Source organism: Rutidosis leptorrhynchoides, chromosome 1, assembly GCF_046630445.1.
Source record: "Rutidosis leptorrhynchoides isolate AG116_Rl617_1_P2 chromosome 1, CSIRO_AGI_Rlap_v1, whole genome shotgun sequence".
Classification (NCBI taxonomy): domain Eukaryota; kingdom Viridiplantae; phylum Streptophyta; class Magnoliopsida; order Asterales; family Asteraceae; genus Rutidosis; species Rutidosis leptorrhynchoides.
In genome coordinates, this window is record NC_092333.1 from 447,636,338 (window position 1) to 447,658,208 (window position 21,871).

The window sequence follows — 21,871 nt, forward strand, 5'->3', positions numbered from 1 at the left end:
AAGCAATATCGTCTTGAAATACTAGAATCACTTCTTTATTCTTCACACTTTGTACATCAGTGATTTCTATACGGCGGTATAAACAATGGTAGTAACGATATGGTTTACAGTCCCACATGACTATAAAAATTTAGATCCATTAAGGAAATTGGATCTTTATGAAAACATTTGATCTTTTGAAAATTAAATCTAGTTTTTACCCTAGATAAGTTTTCCGGAATAACCCTTTACCGGTGTTTGTAAAATATTTTTGTGGGTTTGGTGGGTTTCAGATTTGAAAATTTTAGCTCAAAACTTGCGGTTTTGTGTCACCCACTTGCTAACCTTGTATTTGGAAAGCAACACGTCCAGTTTACTTGTCCCGTATATTACCTTTCGGTAAACTACCGTCCGGTTGAAAGGAAAGCGTTGAACAAGCAACTGTTTAAGGCAATGTCCCGTGACATGCTTTTGATTATGGTCTATAACGTGTCGGACGCAATTACTATCCTTGGTAGGAGTAATAGTAAAGCTCACCCTTATAATTTTTCGGTATGGCACAAGGTCCTGTCTTTGACCACTATGCAACCACCGTTCTTACGGTTGACACCCGATTTAGTTCAGGTGACCTAATGAATTCCAGGTGAATTCCTAGGATTTTACGTTCAATGGTAATGAACGCATTGAAAATAGGGTTTTCAGAAAACAAATCGGTTTGTAATTTTTGATCAAAATATTTTCTTGTTTAAGCTCGAGTTTAGATATCATCGAATTCCATGAGTTTGTAATTCTCAATCTTTAAGGTCAATCTCTAGGATTGAGTAATATCAGTCTTAAAAGCTGATTTTTAATCTTTAAGGAGATTATCCTTTCTGGGGATCTGATTCATTAGTCTTTTCCAGCTAATTTGCATGGTGCCCCCCCATTGTACGAGATAAATCCTTCTCATGGTTAGGATAAATCTGATCACATGGCGACCCTGTTTAATGCTGAGGTCCGTGGATTTCCTGCTGATTTTAGTGATGACTTTTCTAGATTTTTCGTCAACCTACAGCTGGTCTGGACGACAACTTCATGACCTAAATCAAGAAGCGCGTGTCTTTTTCGGAAGACTTTACTTCCTTTTAGTGATGGAATTGATTCATCGTGTAGATCCATCTTTTCTTTTCTTTCATCGGGTAAAACAGTTTAGTTTAGTCCAAAGCAAAAGTATTTTCAGTTATTTGTTACAGATATATGTGACATATGTTTAAGATAACTTGGTAAATTTTCCCACACTTGGCTTTTATTTTCCTTTTTATCGTCCTCTATTCCATTTTAAATGAATTTTAACATTTTTGTTTGTTTCTCAATTTATGTCCTTTCCGAGGTAACAATAATTTCGGTGTTAAAACCTAGTTTTATCGTTCATAAATATGTATAAACATGATTTTGAATTCATTTAATTGAAAATTTTGAAAAATTTTACTAGAATTGGGTAGTCAGTATATAAGACTAGGGCTGTTCTTTTTTATCAGAGAGCACTAGATTCTAATACAACTACTGCTTTACTAGTATTTTTAATGGTAACCAAGTGTTTAATATAAAAATTTTAAAATCTCAAAGAATTTAATCCCTTCCCACACTTAAGATCTTGCAATGCCCTCATTTGCAAGAAATCAGTAACAATTTAAAATATTGAGGGTGATTTGTGTGAAAATGATTAAATTTTTACCAAAGTTTCCAAATATATTGGCGTTTGTTTGCTGAATGATAAATGGTGCACATCATTTGTTCATTCCGTCTTGTTGTTATTTCACATATATTTTGCATCTTGTCGTCAAAATTAGTTGCTTTTGCTGAACTTAATGTCAGTCTTTGAAAATGCGTTGTTTTACCCTGTTGTGTACATAAGATAAACTGCAAACATATATACATATTTTTGAAGTTTGATATATTACCCCACATTCAAAAATTATTAAAGTTTAAGAATAAAAGTTAGATACTTATAAAAATGATTACAATATTAACAAAAATATTAAATGTATCAATAATTACAAATTACAAAATAATAAAAAAATAATAAGTAAACTAAGGATGATATTGGTACCAATAGGGGTTCCAGGCATAACCATAAGTGCTATAGAATGCTTCGGCAGGGTCATACGTAGGATATGGTGGCTGCATCTCTATAGACCAAGGAGGGAAGACGGGTTTCGGTGTAGGAATATAGTTTTTACCTATATGTTGGCAATGAGCTATGATCTGGTTCTGATGAACTTGCCAATCTTCAAATGCTCTCTGTCTAGCATTTTCGTATTCCTGAGAAGCTATAAACCTATGCATTTCTTGCATCTCATTCCCCCTCCTACATTACCTTGTTGCTGGTTTCTCTCCACCTGTGGATGTCTACCATGGTATCGTACTGCGGCGTTATTTCGCCTCTTCAAAACTTTCGCACCATGGTATACATTTAAACCTATAGTATCGCGGGGTTCCGGCTCTTCTAGTAATAATCCCCCCCGACTTATATCCACACCGAGATATTCACCAATCAAAGTAATAAAAATACCACCTCCTATTATGCTATGTGGACGCATCCCCCGAACCATAGCTGATAAATAATAACCCACACAATATGGTATACTTACAGCGCTCTGCGGGTCTCGAATACACATATGGTAAAACAAATCTTGTTCATTTACATTTTCTTTGTTCTTACCCCTTTGTGTAATCGAATTAGCTAAAAACCTATGTATCACTCTTAATTCGGCTCTATCTATATCCAAATAAGAGTAATTTCCCCCTTTGAAACGGTGATGGCTTGTCATTTGACTCCACACACCGTGTGTATCAAAATTTTCATCTATCTTTCTACCGTTTAGTATCAATCCTCTACAATCGGCAGACGCTAACTCCTCAGGCGTATATATACGTAAAGCCTGAGCCATGTCTAGTAAAGACATGTGGCGCATCGAACCGCCTAACAAAAATCTAATAAAAGAACGATCGGTTAAACTAGCTACCCGATCATTCAACTCTATACTACATAACAACTCTTCACACCATACTTTATATACAGGTCTGCGTATGGTGAATAAACATATCCAGTCATTAAAAGAAGAATTACCATACCTCTGTACAAGTAATTCCCTAATTGGCCCGGCCAATTCTACAGCTTCTAAGGGTCCCCATTCTATGACCCTCGGTACCTCAACAACCTTAGAATGAAGAGTATGCAAACCCCTTTGATATTTTGGATAATCTATCCAAAGTCTGTCAAATCTCAGGTTCGGGTGCAACTCTTCCAAATGCATATCGGAAAAAGTCATGACTGGATGAGGTACATCCTGCTTGTAGTAGTTATCCACCTCCTGTTGTTCCAAATTCTCAGCAGGAGCATTGCGGGCTTGGGATGAAGATTCACCCCTTTCATTCTGCAAAACACATCAAACACAAATTTTGTGCATCCAAATATGCATTAGTGTCAGCAAAATCATCAATCAAAATAATTACAATGACATTATCAATTTATATCAAACTTAAGCTTATTTTCACATTTTTATCAAATCTACACTTTTTCAAATAAGCATATACGAAAATGTTCGCCAAGTTCATAAGCATTCAACTCAAATAACATGTCAAAATAATCATTACTAGCAATCAAACAAGTCTCAAATGGCATTATCTTTCAAAATCAAGTTCATGAATTTTAGACTTGAAAAAGTCCACTTTAATTCTCAAAATCATGTTTAGGCTCAAAGTTTGGATCATTTAACTACCTAGACATGTTACACTACTCAATTTAGCAACAATTCATGACAAAAATCGGCCATAACCTGTTTATATCAAAAAGCCCCAAATTTGCTCAAGAACACAAACCCTAGATTACTCAAAATTTGAAGTTTAAGGCTTCTAATCATGTTAAACAGCATCAATCTAGGTTATACAAGCATAATACATAAACAATTTAAGTCTAATTACACTAAAAAGTATCAAAATCAAATTGGGAAAAAAATAGCTCAAGAACACCAAATTTTGGATTAAATGGTGTTTAGGTGTAGAAATTTACCGTTTTTCTTGAGTAATTCTTAGATAGCATCCTTCTCAACATGATTTTAGCAAAAGATTTGGTGATTAACGGTTAAAAATTGGGATTTTTGGGGTTTTTTCTCGGGTTTTTCGGGGTTTTTTGCAGCAGTTTTCGGGTGTTTTTGTGTGGGGGAGCTGATCAGTTCGGGTGTTTATTATATTTTTTTCTGGGTTTTGATCCCTCCGCGAGTCGCGGAGGTTTTGCACTTCAAACTCCGCGAGTCGCGGAGTTTGCTCTTTTTTTTTTTTTTTATAATCTTTAACTTATTAAACAATTAAGTATTTAATTTTAAAATTTTGTTTCCCTTGTTATTTAGGACGAGGTCGTTTCGGATCGATGTCCTAGTCCGTCTCTCGACAAAATTTTAAAATTTATCTTTTTGTAGCGATTGTTTTAAAAGCTAAGATTTTTGGGTTTTTTAATGTTTTTGGCATACTTTAAATCAATAAGATTAAAAATAATGATAATAAAAGTTCTCGTCCCTCCCTCGGGTAAAGCAATTTCGGTTCAAAGACCTAGTCTTCAACTTACGACGAATTTTAAAAATCATATTCTTAACATAATGAGATAAAGTAAATTTTTGTTTTTAAATTCACACAACTTAAATATGAAATTCAAAATTAATATTAAAAATTCACACCAAACTCAAAATTTAAAATGCATAAAATTAAAATTTTATATTTTAAAAATTAAAAATTCACACCAAACTTAATTTAAAAATTCATAAATTCATATCAAACTTATATTAATTTTTCAAATATTTACAATTTTAAATATATTGTTTTTACAAAATTTACAATATTAATTTAAGATTTAAATATTAATTTTAAAAACATGGTAAAAGTAAATTTAAAAATCTTTTTGTCTTTTTATCCCACTTTAATTTTTAGTCCGTTGCGTCGAGCGTTAAGAGTTGACTCTGGTCCCGGTTCCGGATTTTCGAACGTCCTCGCGTACAATTTAATATCTTGTACTTTGCGTTTTGAATCTTGTACTCTTGTGATTTCGAGACGTTTCTTATCAATAATTGGAACCTTTTTGATTGTCTTTTGTACTTTTGAGCTTTTTGGTCGTTTGCGTCTTCAATTCGTCGAATCTGTCTTTTGTCTTCACCTTTTATTATACAAACGAATATCACTTGTAAATAGAACAATTGCAACTAAAAGCTTGTCTTTCTTGAGGAATAATGCTATGAAATATATGTTCGTTTTCAATCAAATATGCGCCCCTCTTTTCGGTAAAGTAATTTCGGTTCCAAGACCTAATTTAACTCATGACGAATTTTTGAAATATTTTGGGTTGATTGTTTAAAGATATTTATACCTTAAGAATAAACGTTAAATTTCGCAGTGATGTAATAAATTTTTGAATGATATCAATAATTTCGGTCGCCAAACCTAATTTTATTTAATACCAATTTAATACTTTTTAGCGAACAAATTAGCGTTTATTATCAAAAGGTTAAAAATAAAAATAAAAATAAAAAAACTGTACAGACATACCTGTGAAATAGATTTCTTAGTTATATGATCTATTCCATTCATAAGATAGTCGGTTTAATTGGTTTTCCATGGCTACATAGGCGTAACCTCGAGCATTCAGTGTCTTTTCTTCTAAACATATGAACGGTCCGTCTCTGCATAAAGTAACAAATTCGGTATTTGAATAGGTTTGATTATTTGAACATTTACCTCCATGTGACCATTTTCCGCATTTGTGACATCGTTCTAGGTGTCGTGCTCTTCTTTTCGCTGCGGATTTTGATTTTCCTTTACCAAATTGTAACTTATTATCTTCGCATCTGGATTCTTTTCTAACTCCGTCCATTCTTTCTCTGATTACTGATACTAATTCGCTCGGTAGTATGTTATTATTTCTTTTAGTGATCAAAGCGTGTAGCATTAGACCATGGTTTAGTTCACAGGCAGTCTTCATTTTGTAAAAACCTAAAAAAATAAAAATTCAGAATGGGGGGAGAAGACTAGTTCTTTAGGGTCTGCTAGGGAAAGACCATACGTGTTCCATTTTCGAGAACTACACTAAAACAGACAATCTAACTCTAACAGAAATACATATTATCCTTTAAAGACTTGATTCTCCCCACACTTAGTTAGCTGTGGTGTCGAAATTGTGATTAACTTCGTTGTCGACTTCCATCGGACCATGTATGTAATGTTTAACTCTGTGACCATTAACTTTAAATTCAATCCCATTTGAATTTATTAATTCTATCGTTCCGTATGGGAAAACTCTTTTGATTATGAATGGTCCAGACCATCTTGATTTCAATTTTCCAGGAAATAGCTTGAATCGTGAATTGAAAAGAAGAACTCTGTCTCCTTCTTTAAATTCTTTTGAACTTCTGATTCTTTTATCATGCCATTTCTTCGTTCTTTCTTTATAGATTAACGAATTTTCGTATGCTTCATGTCTTAATTCTTCTAATTCGTTTAGTTGACTTAATCGTAGACGTCCGGCTTCATGTAAATCAAGATTACATGTCTTCAAAGCCCAAAATGCTTTGTGTTCAATTTCTACTGGAAGATGACATGCTTTTCCATAAACAAGTCTAAAAGGTGTGGTTCCAATTGGAGTTTTGTAGGCTGTTCTAAAAGCCCAGAGTGCATCCTCCAATTTAATGGACCATTCCTTCGGATTTGATCCTACGGTTTTCTCTAGAATACGTTTTAAAGCTCGGTTGGTATTTTCAACTTGTCCACTTGTTTGTGGATGATATTCGGTGGAGATTTTATGAGTTACCCCATATCTTTTAAGAACTTTCTCAAGTTGATTATTACAGAAATGAGTACCCCGATCACTTATTAAAGCTTTCGGTGTTCCAAACCTTGCAAAAAGACGTTTTAAAAAGTTGACTACAACTCGTGCATCGTTAGTTGGGAGAGCTTGTGCTTCCGCCCATTTAGATACATAATCAATGGCTACGAGTATATATAGATTATTATGAGATTTTGGAAATGGACCCATAAAGTCAATACCCCAAATGTCAAATACTTCACATACTTGGATGATATTTTGTAGCATTTCATCACGTTGACTTATTTTTCCGGCCCTTTGACATGCATCACAGGATTTGCAAAGAAGGTGTGCGTCTTTGTAAATTGTAGGCCAATAGAATCCAGCTTCATAAACTTTTCTTGCTGTTAGTTGAGGCCCATAATGCCCTCCTGTTGGTCCTGTGTGACAATGGTTTAAAATTTTACTAGCTTCATCTCCAAATACACATCGGCGTATTATTCCATCGGGACAACTTTTAAACAGATGTGGATCTTCCCAGAAATAGTGTTTTATATCACTGAAGAATTTCTTTCGTCTTTGGTACGATAATCCTTTTTCAAGGAATCCACAAACTAAGTAGTTTGCATAGTCTGCAAACCATGGGATTTCTTTATAATCTATCTTCAATAGATATTCATCAGGAAAGTTGTCTTGTATGGCCGATTCATTTAGAACTTCTAATTCGGGATTTTCAAGACGAGAAAGATGATCAGCGGCGAGATTTTCTGCTCCTCTTTTATCTCGGATTTCAATATCAAACTCTTGTAAGAGTAAGATCCAACGGATTAATCTTGGTTTAGCATCTTGTTTTGAAAATAGGTATCTAAGAGCAGAATGGTCGGTATAGACCACCGTTTTTGCTAGAACGAGATATGATCGAAATTTGTCAAAAGCAAAGACAATAGCAAGGAGTTCTTTTTCAGTAGTTGTATAGTTCGTTTGTGCTCCTTGTAATGTCTTACTATCATAATATATAGGTTGAAATCGTTTTTCAATCCTTTGTCCTAAAACGGCTCCCATTGCAAAATCACTTGCATCGCACATTAGTTCAAATGATAGATTCCAATTTGGTGTTATCATGATCGGCGCATTAGTGAGTTTTTTTTTAAGAATATTAAAAGATTTGATACATTCATCTGAAAAGATGAATGGCGCATCCTTTTCTAGGAGTTTATTCATAGGAGTGGCAATTTTAGAAAAATCTTTTATGAAACGTCGGTAAAAACCGGCATGCCCTAGAAAACTCCTAACTCCTCTAACATTGGTGGGATGTGGAAGTTTAGCAATTACATCTACTTTAGCTCTATCCACTTCAATTCCTTCTTTTGAAATTTTATGTCCAAGAACGATGCCTTCTTTAACCATGAAATGGCATTTCTCCCAATTAAGTACTAGATTTGATTTTTCGCATCTAATTAGCATTCGTTCCAGATTAACTAGACATGATTCAAATGTATCACCGAAGACTGAAAAATCATCCATGAAAACTTCCATGCATTCTTCTATCATGTCATGAAAAATCGCCATCATACACCTTTGAAAGGTTGCAGGGGCGTTACAAAGTCCAAATGGCATTCTTTTGTAAGCAAAAGTACCATAAGGGCACGTGAATGTGGTTTTCTCTTGATCTTCGGGTGCTATTGGAATTTGAAAATATCCGGAAAATCCATCTAGAAAACAATAGTAACTATTTCCGGCTAATCTTTCCAACATTTGATCTATCAAAGGTAAGGGAAAGTGATCTTTTCTGGTGGTGTCATTTAATTTTCTATAATCAATACATACACGCCATCCTGTTACAGTCCTAGTAGGAATAAGCTCATTTTTCTCATTTGTAATGACAGTCATGCCACCCTTCTTAGGTACGCATTGAACTGGGCTTACCCATGGACTATCAGAGATTGGATAAATTAAACCTGCATCTAGCAGTTTAATAATCTCTTTCTTAACTACATCTTGCATATTAGGATTTAGTCTTCGTTGGCGTTGCACATACGTTTTATGACCTTCTTCCATAAGGATTTTATGTGTGCAATACGAAGGACTTATTCCTTTAATATCATGAATCTTCCATGCAATGGCTGGTTTATGAGCTTTCAACACAGAAATGAATTGTGATTTCTCATTTTCAGTAAGAGAAGACGATATTATTACAGGTAATTCAGATTCACCATGTAAATAAGCGTATTCCAAATGGTTTGGAAGTGGCTTTAACTCTAATTTCGGAGGTTCTTCTATCGATGATTTATATCGATATCTGTCTTCTTCTTTTAGCATTTGAATTTCTTCTGTTGTTGGTTCATATCCATTAGCTATAAGTGTAGCTAACATTTCAGCTTCATCAATTGGTTCATTACCTTCTCCTAAAGAACATTCTCCTGTTCCTTGTAATTCTGGAAATTCTTCTAATAATTCTGCATGTGCATCTATAGTTTGAATATAATAACATGTATCATCTGCAGATTGTGGTTGTTGCATTGCTCTATCAACTGAAAAGGTAACACTCTCATCCTCTATACTTAGGGTCAGTTTCTTACCGAACACGTCTATCATTGCTTTAGCCGTGTTTAAGAATGGTCTTCCTAATATGAGAGGAACTTGAGAATCTTCTTCCATGTCCAAAACAACAAAATCTACTGGAAATACTAAAGTACCAACTTTAACTAGCATGTTCTCCATTATCCCTCTAGGATATTTTACTGATCGGTCGGCTAGTTGTATACTTATTCTTGTTGGTTTCAATTCTCCAAGGTCTAGTTTAGCGTATAGTGAATACGGCATTAGATTTATACTAGCACCTAAGTCTGCCAATGCTTCTATTGAACTAAGACTACCCAGAAAACATGAAATTGTGAAACTTCCTGGATCAGATAGTTTTTCTGGTATCTTATTCAACAGCACTGCTGAACAATTAGCATTCATAGTAACAGCCGAGAGTTCTTCCATTTTCTTTCTATTTGAGATTAGATCTTTCAAGAATTTAGCATATCTTGGCATTCCTGAAATCACATCAATGAAAGGAAGATTTACATTTATCTGTTTAAACATATCCAAAAATTTGGATTGCTCGGCTTCAAGTTTTTCTTTCTTCATTTTACTCGGGTAAGGAAGTGGTGGTTGGTATGGTTTAACATAAGGTTTATCCTTAACTGTGTTATCTTCATTAACCTTCTCAACTACCGGTTCTTTTTCCTTATCTTGATCAGGTTGTGGTTCTTGTGGAGTAGGAATAGTTTCATCAGAAGTTACAAGTATTTCAGGTGGTTTAAGTGTTGTACCACTTCTTGTGGTAATGGCTTTAGCTGTTTCATTCCGGGGGTTAGCATTTGTATCGCTAGGTAGACTTCCCGGTTTTCTTTCACCTATTAATCTTGCTAGGTTACTTATTTCTTGTTCCAGATTTTGAATAGAAGCTTGTTGATTTCTAAATGCTTGAGCATTTTGTTCATTGGTTTGTTTTTGAGATGTGAAAAACTGCGTTTGAGTTTCAACTAGCTTCGTCATCATATCTTCTAAATTTGGTTTTTTATCATCGGTTTGTTGTGGTGGTTTGTTTTGAAAATTAGGTCTTTGCTGATTGTAAGTATTATTAGATACTTGTTGATTGCTAGGACCTTGTTGGTTGTTGTATGGAATATTTCGGTTATAATTCTGGTTTTGGTTGTAAATCGGTCTTGGCGGTTGATAATTATTCTGATAATTATTTCCAGGCCTTTGGTTTATGTATGAAATATTCTCTCTTTGTTCCATTGTTAATTCAATACTGAGACAATCTTTTGTCAAATGTGGTCCTCCACACTGCTCACAACTAATTCGTATTGAGTGAATATCCTTAGTCATCTTTTCCATTCGTCTCTCCACAGCATCTATCTTTGCGGAAATGGAATCTAAGTCATGGCTAGAATCGGCTCTAGCTGCTTTAGATGATCTAATGATATCTTTTTCTTGGTGCCACTCATGTGAGTGGGAAGCAGTGTTATCAATAATTTTGTAAGCATCAGTTTCGGTTTTCTTCATAATAGAACCACCAGCTGCTATATCTATATCTTTCCTTGTAGTGATGTCGCATCCTTGGTAGAATATTTGTACTATTTGATAGGTGTCTAAACCATGTTGCGGACATCCTCTTAACAACTTTCCATATCTTGTCCACGCCTCATATAGAGTTTCATTTGGCTTTTGTGTGAACGTAACAATTTCTGCTTGAAGTCTTACGGCTTTAGATGCAGGAAAGAATTGTTTAAGAAATTTGTCAATTAAAACATCCCATGTATCGATCGCCCCTTCAGGTAACGATTCCAACCAATCTTTGACTTCTCCCTTTAAAGTCCAGGGAAATAACATGAGATATATCTGTTCATCCTCCACTTCTCGGATTTTAAATAGTGTGCAGATCCTATTAAAGGTACGTAGATGTTCATTTGGATCTTCCTTCGGCGCACCACTAAATTGGCATTGATTAGTCACCATGTGTAGAATTTGTCCTTTGATTTCATAATCTGGCGCATTAATGTCTGGATGAGTAATTGCGTGACCTTGGCCAGTGCGTTTAGCTCTCATTCGGTCTTCCATACTTAAAGGTTCTAGATTCTCCATAATTGAATTTGTTGAATCGGAATCACTAGAGGATTCAGATTTAATGGTTCGTTCCTCAACAATCTCTGTTTGAATGATTGGTGGTTCCGGAGGAAAGTTTAGTGGTTCAGGATCTACGAACCGTTCCTGAATATTCTCTGGATTCTCAATTGTGATGTTGGGTTCAAAAAATGGATTATCGGAAATTTGAACTGAAGTACTTGGTTGACTGGATGACGATTCTAAAGAAAAATCAACTGCGGTTATATTTGTTAAACGATGTCTTGATCGAGTTACAGGTGGTGAATGTACAAAAGGTGGTGAACGTCTTGCTCGGTGCATTCACTGAATATCCTATTAGTTTTAAAAAGGAAAGAAAAATTATAATAAGTTATCCAATCAATAGACTTTTCTGATTTTGCCCACGTTTCGAATAGCCAAAAGATGCAGCAGAGGGGCAGGATTCGTTTGGTCTCAATATAATTGAGGACTGTTTGGCTCCAATAACCCGGTCCACGTACAAATCCAACTATTACTACGAACCAGAAAATTTTGATGTCTATTAATTTAACCACTTAAAATAAATTTTCGTAATTTTAAGAAATTTAGATAAGAAGTAGAAAAAATTCTAAGTCCTAAAACTAGAATAGCGAGAAATAAGAGAGAAAAAGAGTTCGTCGCAAAAGGTCGAAAAAGAAAAAAAATGGTTGAAAAATAAAAGGTGACGGAAAAATAAAAGAAAATTATAAAAACTTAAAAATACTTGACTAACCTAACCTTATTACTACAACTAACTTAAAATTATAATCGCAAATTGAAATTACTAATTGGAATGATAATTGATACATAGTAAAAGGTCTAAAAATATTAAAGCTTACAGGAAAAACTAAATCCCAAATGGAAATAACTTAAAAAGAAACTAAAACTTAAAAAGGCGTCGCAAAATTCTAAAGTACCTAAATCTTAGTCTAAAGAAAAAGCACTTAAGGAATTCTACGGCAAAGCCTAAAAATATAGGAGTAAAAATGACTATGGCAAAAACTAAGTTTAAAATTAAATATGAGCTAAAAATACAAATATTACGCTACAACGATTAAAAAGGTACAAAATATAAAAATATACAAAAAGTTGTAAAAATTACAATTTTTATAAAAATATTATTTTTATATTATTTATTTAATAAAACTACTAATTTTACAATTTAATAAAACTAATTAATACTAAATACATAAATTAAATAAAAAGTAAAAGTAAAAATAAAACTAATAATAATAATAATAATAATTATTAGGTTTAAATAATAATAATAATTAATTTAAACCCGTAATTAATGCTCGATTAGGGCTTCCTGTCGCCTGTCAGATACCCTCCGCGAGTTGCGGTGATTAATGAAGAAAACCCCGCGAGTCGCGGGGTTCAGAATTTCAGCTGACAGGTTTTATCTTCAACGCGTTTTTCTTTATTTATTTATTTATTTTATTTTCTGTTTTTAATTTTTATATAAATAAAAGATATTAAAATTAAACTTATATTTTTATAAACTAAAATAAAAATAAAGAAACTTATAAAACTTAAATATTTAACAAAATCTTAAAAATACATATATTTTTGTTTTTCTTTTTATATTTTTCGAATATTTAAAACGTATTTTTACAAAAACGAATTTTAATAAAAGTAAACAAAAAAAAAATCTTTTTTTTTTATATTAGCGTTGCGCTTCCGGCTTTTAAGATGATCCCCGGCAGCGACGCCAAAAATGCTTGATGTTATGCGAGGTGTATATAAAATAGTTTATATTTTACTAGGAAAAACTATTAAATACGATACAATTTTACACAAGATATTTATTTATTTATAGAATGGATATACTTAAACCTTGCTACAACACTTATAGGCAGTGTACCTAATCGTACAGTAGTGTAGTTTTTAGTAAGTCCGGTTCGTTCCACAGGGAAATCTTTAAACAAAGCTCAACGCTATATTAGTTTACTTTTATAAAAATACAAATATATATATAAGTAATATTATTATTATAAAGGGGGGTTTTTACCGTTTAATGACCGGTTTGTCGATTTTAAAACTTTAGTCGCAGTTAAAACCTAATGTAAAATATAAAATAAATACAAGACTTAAATTAAAGCGTAAAGTAAATAACGATAATGAAATTGCGAATAATAAAAGTGCGATAAAATAAACTTGCGATAATTAAAAAGTACGATAATTAAAAGTGCGAATAAATAAAAGTGCGATAATTAGAAGTGCAATTAAATATAAAATAAAGGAAATTAAATATGAAATAAAAGAATTATGCTTATTTAAACTTCCGTAATCATGATGTTTGACGTGTTGATTTTAGTTTTATGCCCATGGGTTAATTGTCCTTTGTCCTGGATTATTTAATATGTCCGTCTGGTTTTTGTCCATAACAGTCCATCAATCATAAATATAAAGTGCGAGTGTCCTCATCAAATTATTCTTATACCCGAAGTTAAATATTCTAACTAATTGGGGATTCGAATTGTAACAAGGTTTTAATACTTTGTTTAATGAATACACCAGGTTATCGACTGCGTGTAAACCAAGGTTTTACTACTTTGTTAACAATTACACCAATTACCCTTGAATGTAATTTCACCCCTGTTTTAATTATTCTAGTGGCTATTAATCCATTCCCGTGTCCAGTTAAATGAACGATTATTCGTACATATAAATACCCCGCCCATCGTGTCTGATTGAGTGTATATGGTAATTTATAGGGACGCCCAATTGTAAATCTTTATATTAACATTAACAAACTTTCATTTAGTTAAACAAATATAAAGCCCATTAATAGCCCATAGTCTAATTTCCACAAGTGTCGTTCTTTTGTCCAAACCCCAATTATGGTACAAAGCCCAATTACCCAATTTTAGTAATTAGCCCAACATCATGATTACTTCGTTTTAAATAAGCATAATAATAACTTAGCTACGAGACATTAATATAAAAAGGTTGAACATAACTTACAATGATTAAAAATAGCGTAGCGTTACACGGACAGAATTTCGACTTACACCCTTACAACATTCGCTAACATACCCTTATTATTAGAATTATAATTAAAATTAAAATTAAAATATAAATTATATATATATATATATCGTATATATTGAGAGAAGAGAGAAAATAGAATATATAATTTTGATCAGAATTCGGTTTGCTTTATAGCCAGAGTTGAAATTTGGGGCTCCGCGACTCGCGGCAAAATCCCCTTCAAACTCCGCGAGTCGCGGAGGTTAATTTTACAGCTCAGTCCTTGGAGTTTTCTCTGCCGACGGTTTTTAATATATATATATAATATATATATAATTAATATAATTAATTATATATTATATTATATTTATATACATAGTTAACTTGTAATTTTTAGTCCGTTGCGTCGAGCGTTAAGAGTTGACTCTGGTCCCGGTTCCGGATTTTCGAACGTCCTCGCGTACAATTTAATATCTTGTACTTTGCGTTTTGAATCTTGTACTCTTGTGATTTCGAGACGTTTCTTATCAATAATTGGAACCTTTTTGATTGTCTTTTGTACTTTTGAGCTTTTTGGTCGTTTGCGTCTTCAATTCGTCGAATCTGTCTTTTGTCTTCACCTTTTATTATACAAACGAATATCACTTGTAAATAGAACAATTGCAACTAAAAGCTTGTCTTTCTTGAGGAATAATGCTATGAAATATATGTTCGTTTTTAGCATTATCAGACATGTACACGGGTCACGATACGTATTAATTAATTCGAATATTATATATTAAACTATATATGAATTATTGGACTGTTAACTGTGGACTATCGACTGTGGACTAATAATATTGGACAATTAAAATGAATTAAAATATTGATTATAACATATAAAACTAAACATTTCTTCAAGTTTGCCACTTGATTACATCTTAAACCTCATTTGTATCTTAACGATTACAATATGTGTTCAAACCTTTCATGATTCTTGAAAACACCTCAATCGAGAGGATGAACCAGCCGCACTTCATCTACGGAAGGAAAGATTTATGCATATAGTTATGCACCTAAAAATACTCTGAACCTGATTAAATGTTTAACACTTATCTGTGCTAGTTTCTTTGACGTCGTTATTACTGAAAATAGCCGTACAATTCCTTTCCCAATTAGTCAATTTTGTCACAGCTCCAGCAAATCAACTTCGACTTTCAACCGAATAAGCCTTATTATAACTTTGATATATAAGTTTGTCTTTCATCATTGTTACCGGGGAACTTTTTATATTCCACCATACTACCATTAGCGTTTAATCATCTAAAAACACAATTCTCTTGAAACCACCCCGGATTGATAACCGATGATTCAGATATCGTAGCATTAAATGCAGAGGAAAAAGAAAAATTGTAGATGGTCTGAACGGCCAAAAGTTTGATGATAAAGAAGGGCGTGTTAGGAACGCTCAATAGAAAATTTGGTACTGAAAAATAGATTGAGCAAACCATGAAGGAGATCAAGGCCAAATACAAGAACCATACCATATATTCAGAGAATCCAGGTAATTCTGGATTCGATGAAACCTTCAACGAATATCTTGCTCCGTACTCATGTTAAAATCTTGCAGAAAATCTTTCTTCATCAACCATCGAACTTAGAAATTCCAAAATATCATCATAAATATCTTCGATATTTCTGAAGATATTTTCATAAATATTCTCGTCCGAAATTATTTATCTCTTCGTGCTATCTATATTACATCATAAAGAAAACTACTTTATTTCCTAATTTCCTTAAAATTCGAGTTTGAATTATGAATGATTTTGAACTATTGTTGAAAATTGATGCATGAGTTAGTATAATATAATAACACTTGATCAACGTGATTATATTACAGTAAGTCATGCTGAGTTTCTAATGGAACTTGATGATTCACAGACCATAACATCATCAGGTGCCATGTTACACGACTCTTACATTCTACTAAACCTCTAAACATATCAAGAACATATTCTCTTGATAATTCTATCTTTCTCTTGAATTCTGGAAACTTAACCAATCGAGATCATGCTATTACAATCTCTCTCTTAGAACATTAGTCATGTTCATTCGAAACTTCATATTTACGAATGCTAGACAATTATTCTCTTGATTTAAAGTCGAGAAGAGAAAACAAAAGGATGGAACTCCAAAAATATAAAGGAAACGAAGGGAGTGGATTTATGGTGAAATATCCGACAGAGCAATCGAAATAGATTGTTGCACTTAATCAAAGAAGATTCTAATTTCCTTAATTTCCGAAGAACCAAATCTTATTACGAAGATTTCCTCTAAATTCCTTAAATTCCAGAAATCCACCATGACTACGTCAAAAGTTAAGACGAAACTTTTCACTCTTTTATGATAGCTTCACTCGTACGCTCCGAGTAATCGAATTATCTTATCCATATTACTCGCTGATGATAAAACTCTATTTATCAACTCATATTCATCATGAAAAACATTTTTTATTATTAGTTATGATGACCCCACTCTAATTTCGGGACGAAATTTCTTTAACGGGTAGGTACTGTGACGACCCGGGAATTTCCGACCAAATTTGAACTTAATCTTTATATGTTTCAGATACGATAAGCAAAGTCTGTAATGTTGAGTCTCAAAATTTTGGAACTATTTCATATATATTCAATTGACCTTCGACTGTTTCCGACGATTCACGAACAATTAATTGTAAATAGATATGTGTGTATATATATACATGGTATTTGGAATTATAATTTGTAAATTTTAATATATTACATAATTGGTAAATTTTAATAAATTGCAATATATTACATCTAGTTACAAGTTGGAATATAATTACCATTATTTTCATTATTATTATCAATAGTAATATTAATATTAATATCAGTATTATTAATATTATTATTTTCAATAAACAACATATAGATATGAAATTTATATATATAAATTGTTGTAGTATTATTACTAATATTATTATAATTAGTAGTATTATTATTATTATTATTATTATTAATATTGTTGTTATAAATTTATAGTTATTAGCATATCCATTAATAATAATACTATTATGATTACTAATATGTTATTATAAATTTTTATTATTATTAAGAGTATTATTACTATAATTATATTTATTAATAAGATTAACCATAATATGTAAATACAGATATGTACATATAGATATATAAATACAGATATATATATACAGATATATAAAGATATATAAAGATATATATATATATATATATATATATATATATATATATATATATATATATATATATATATATATATATATATTGATATACATATACAGATATATAGTATACAAATCAGTACTTTTGTATTAATAAAATAATTATTAGATTTAGATTAAATACTGATTAAAACATAGAATCAAATCTATTTCACGTTCCTATCATCTTTATTCAACTTTTGTTCATGTCTCTGAAAGAGTTAAACAACCAAATTGATCGTACCATTCTGTTAGAAATCAACATCGATCTTTTTAATTATTTTATATATTTTCTGTCCTGGTGGTCCGCTTGAATTGAGAAAAGATTCCCATTACCATTACAAACAAAAATTGATAGAATCAAAATCAGATATAATGATTCTGTAAGATATAAAGATTACTAGATATTAAATAAATGAAGAATCGAATGCAATTAGGCATCCACATCAACCTTCTTGATATTTTATTTTACTCGTCCTTCCTGTCTTCAACTTGTTACCCGTTCAAATTAACTTCTCAATACAAACAAGCTGATCAAATCAAGTTGTCAGAGACCAATAGTAATCGTACGAATCTGTTACACATCACTTTCTGCTTTATTATTATTGTTGTTTCTTTCTGGCTAGAATAACACTGTCAAAACCACAAATCACTTAATGTGATTTTCATCCTCTTCCTCTCTATCTATATAACCACATATACATGCAAACATAAATGAAGAGAAGATAAGTCATCAACATCCTCACCACCAATTCACTCTCACTCCCAATCTCTTTCTCTATAAAGCTATATATATACATACACATACATAATAAATAAATACATACCTTTTAAATTTTCTTCTTGATGAACCAAAACCTTCACCCTCACTTCATCTTCATTCCTCTCTCTAACGTCTCACCCTCTCCTTCTCCCTTGTGAATTGCATATGGTTACTTGAATTGCAAACCCTCTTCCACCACCATCACTGAAAACCTCTGTTGCCATGCCTACGTATTTTTTTTCTTTCCTTTATCGTGACTTACAGCAAGTATGCTATTTTCGTAGAGATTAAAAAAAAATAAAACTTACATTACAGTAGGAAACAAAAGTAGATAATATAGGGTTGATGATGTGGTGAAAAGCGAAGTAAAGGTGAGTAAAATCATGATAATATCGTAGCATGATGATTGTTTATAGATCTAGGATCCCACCCACTATTTTAATGTCGACTAATCTCAAACATAATAACCCCACAACCACTGAATGAACAGATTACATCTCGTGCGTATTATTTTTATTTTTGCCGACATGCAATAAACAAATAAAACCCACCACACTATATGTTATTAAACATTATTTTTTTACAAGCTGTATAGCTTTTCGTTTTGGCCGAAATACTTTCAGATGATTCGGCCCCATATTCTTTTTGATTTGGCCAAAGCACTTGACGATTTTATTAAGAAATTATCGCATGTTCTTCTTTTTTCTGTTAGGGCCCGAATGAAACCCCACTTCTACAATCCTATTGACATGTTTAATATACAAGACTAGATACTAGTTCATGGGCCAGGAAATAGAATAATTAAACAGTTAATTGTGGGCTCATTATTCTGCCACTTGAGCTGCGGTTTTATTGATGATATTGGGTCAAAATATATTAACGAACCTGCTGCAGTTAATTCATGCTTCTGCAAATATGTTTCTGCACAAATAAAAATATTATGACGAGATGAAACGCGTATGTTGAGCTATGAAACGATTATATGATTATGATGATGATGTTTAAGTGAAGATGATGGTGGGTCTGTAAAATGATGTAAGAATAATGATATTGATCTTGGGTATGATTATCAAATAGGATATTACGATTAGAGTTAAAGATGATGATGATCTAATGAAGATGATGATGGTATTAAGAAGATGATTTAATGATGGTTATGATTCGATGATGGAGTACGATGATGTTTGAAGATAAATATGTTAAATGGGTTTGGTTTTAAGAGAAGAAAAAGAAAACAGAAAATAAAGGGTTAAATAGATTTAATTCATAATTAAAACAGAAATGAAGTGGACAGAGTGATGGTTAAGGTGCGGGTAGGTGAACGAGAGGTCTCGGGTTCGAACCCGGGCAAGGGCAGTAAGTTCTTTTGAAGCTTTTTCTTGTGAGGTAGTATTATTATTACTCTTATTATTACTATTATCATTATTATTATTATTATTATTATTATTATTATTATTATTATTATTATTATTATTATTATTATTATTATTATTATTACAAATACTATTATTATTATCATTATTATTATTATTATTATTATTATTATTATTATTATTATTATTATTATTATCATTATCATCATTATTACTTTTAACATTAAAATTATTATTCTTAATATTATTATTATTATCAAAATTTATATTATTATTATTAGAATTATCAGTTAGATTATTATTAGTATTAATATTACTATTATTATTATCATTATTACTTTCATATTAACAAGATTACTATAACAAATAAATATTTTCTATATAAGAGTATATATTATTTACAACTACCTCAATACATCAAATTATATATATTAAGATTATTTATATAAAAAATTTACATACAACAAGTTGTTAATTTTTAATATAATATTAATCATATGTATATATAAAACTATAAAACATTAACTATATTAAATATATACAAGTTAAATATATAAAATACATAATTTAAGATAAAATATATAAATTTATTCGATTACGATTATATGTATTAATATACATATAAATGGTATAGGTTCGTGAATCCGAGGTCAACCCTGCATTGGTCAATATCGTCATATGTATTTTTGCTACAATATACAGTACAGTGAGTTTCATTTGCTCCCTTTTTAAATGCTTTTGCAATATATTTTTGGGACTGAGAATACATGCGCTGCTTTTATAAATGTTTTACGAAATAGACACAAGTAATCGAAACTACATTCTATGGCTGGATTATTAAACCGAATATGCCCCCTTTTAGCTTGGTAGCCTAAGAATTAGGGAACATCACTAATTTTGAGAATTAGTGCACCCCTAATTGATGCGAATCCTAAAGATAGATCTATCGGGCCCAACAAACCCCATTCTGGAATTTGGAATGCTTTAGTACTTCGAGTTTATTATGTCCGATGGGTGTCCCGGAATGATGGGGATATTCTATATGCATCTTGTTAAGGTCGGTTACCAGGTGTTCACCATATGAATGATTTTTATCTCTATGCAGTTTGCGAAATGCCTGATATGAGAATGATGTTTATGAAAAATAAAATCTTGTGGTCTATTAAAATAATTGAAATGATTGTTATGATAAACTAATGAACTCACCAACCTTTTGGTTGACACTTTAAAGCATGTTTATTCTCAGGTATGAAAGAAATCTTCCGCTGTGCATTTGCCCATTTTAGAGATATTACTTGGAGTCATTTATGACATATTTCAAAAGATGTTGCATTCGAGTCGTTGAGTTCATCAAGATTATTTTTAAGTCGAATATAGTTGGATATATTATGAAATGGTATGCATGCCGTCAACTTTCGATGTAATGAAAGATTATCTTTTCAAAAACGAATGCAATGTTTGTAAAATGTATCATATAGAGGTCAAGTACCTCGCGATGTAACCAAATGTAATGTATTCGTCCAGATGGATTAGGACGGGTCATGAAAGTTGGACTGAGAAGAAGGTTTGAGAAATTGGAAGCTGTGTTCCGTGTGAGCAACTGCTCAGAAATGAACAAAACTAAGTATCCCTCCTGTACACTGTCAGACGGCGCTTTAACCTGGTGGAACACACTTGCTCAGGTTAAGGGAATTGATGAGGCCTATGCTACACCGTGGGAGGAATTTAAGGGGGCTATGATCGAAGAGTACTGCTCCAGAACACATATTCAGAAAATGGAAGCTGAGTTTTGGGAGTTGAAGGTTGTGGGAACCGATCTTGATGGTTATAACCGAAGGTACTTGGAACTAGCTTTGATGTGTCCCACGATGGTTACCCCGGAATTTAAGCGAATGGAACGGTATTTGTGGGGACTTCCCAAGTCCATTCAGGGAAATGTCACCTCTTCAAAACCAGCTGATGTTCTGGAAGCTATGCGCATGGCGCACACCTTGATGAACCAAATTACCAACAAAGAACCAGAAAAGGGGAAATCCGAATCGGGAGCTAGTAATGAGAAA